This window comes from Nasonia vitripennis, chromosome 5, assembly GCF_009193385.2.
Source record: "Nasonia vitripennis strain AsymCx chromosome 5, Nvit_psr_1.1, whole genome shotgun sequence".
Lineage (NCBI taxonomy): Eukaryota > Metazoa > Arthropoda > Insecta > Hymenoptera > Pteromalidae > Nasonia > Nasonia vitripennis.
The window spans coordinates 8249809-8251230 of NC_045761.1; positions in this window are offsets into that span (position 1 = coordinate 8249809).

Below are 1422 nucleotides of genomic sequence, written 5' to 3' on the forward strand. Positions count from 1 at the left end.
TTGCGTAAGCACACAATAGCCTTTCTCGCAACAGCAACGAAAGTGCGATGTGGGCTCGCGAGCCTTGAGTATGTAAGTTCTTGGCCGCTGATATACTGTATATACACCGCGCACTCATCATCGTGGGCCTCGTGACGTCACGCGTGTAATGCCAGAGAAAATCGAAAAGCATTTTTGCCTCTTCGAGTGCATTATGACCAGAGCATAACGTATTTTTGTATGCGCGTCGTTCGCGTGTATTAGATAAGACAAGCGAGACATATGAATAATGCGTCTCTCGGTCCGGCTTAATACGCAAACGTTTGCCGATCCGTCGAGAGACTCGCCGACAGATATACTTAGAGAGTTTCGTATACGAATCATGGAGCTATGCGGATTCTTGGCCTTTTTTTTTTTTTTTGGTCGCTCGACGTCACTGCCTTGATTGCGTTTATCGTTGGCTGACTTTTGTGAAGTTGAATTCAGTTTAAAATTCGATATTGTTCGGCTTACTTATTTTATTCGCGTGTACTTGTGTAGCGTTCAATGCAAACGCGTTTTTTCAAATGGAAATTATTATCGCTGCTGTAACGCGCGCAGAAAATTACTGTGTGGATCAAGTTCCACGACGTCACGCATAGAGCTGACTGGTTATACGTGCGTAAACGGGAAACCTTATTTTTTACGAAGAAAAGCTCGCACGGGATGTACACCGGGAGTATCATCCTCTCGTGCGGGATTCCCCCGATCGTTTTCCTGATATATTCCGGAGAAAGTATCTTTCCAGTGCTATGATCTCTTTCGCTCCTCTTTTCCTCCTCACATGCCACTAACGTATGAGGCGCAACTACGTTACCCGAAGCTTTTGTCATTTTCGTGGCATCACACAACGTCCTCTAATTAGTAAAAATCGTTGGGAAATATCGCTAGAGGAAAGCATCTCGCTCGCATACTCCTTTTCGGCACAGCTATATATAAACACGAGACCATTAGAGGCTCATTGGCGCAATACGTAGAAACGCCTCGCGCCAAAGAATTCTCCAATCGCTCCTCGGTGGACCAATAAAAATCCAAGCAAAGATTCTCCGAAGTCGACGACGCACACCCGTCGCAAAAAAAAATCAGATCCAGAGTGTACCACGCAGACAGCTATATACTCAAGCGCGATATATATATATATATATATATATATATATATATATGCATAGCGCGAGCGTACAACAATTACGAGGAGATTAGCGCGCTTGCGTGGGGACAGCAGCAGCAGCAGCTCCCTAACTCTCACTCTCCGTCGCGCACAGAGTAAGCAGTACGAGTGCCGCCGCCCCCACCTGCCCCCTCCCTCCCCCCCCCTCCTCTTGCCGATCATCCGCGCACTCGCTCGCACACCTCGCTTTGTCGGTCATATACACTCTGAAAAGGCTATATAAGTGACGAACTTGC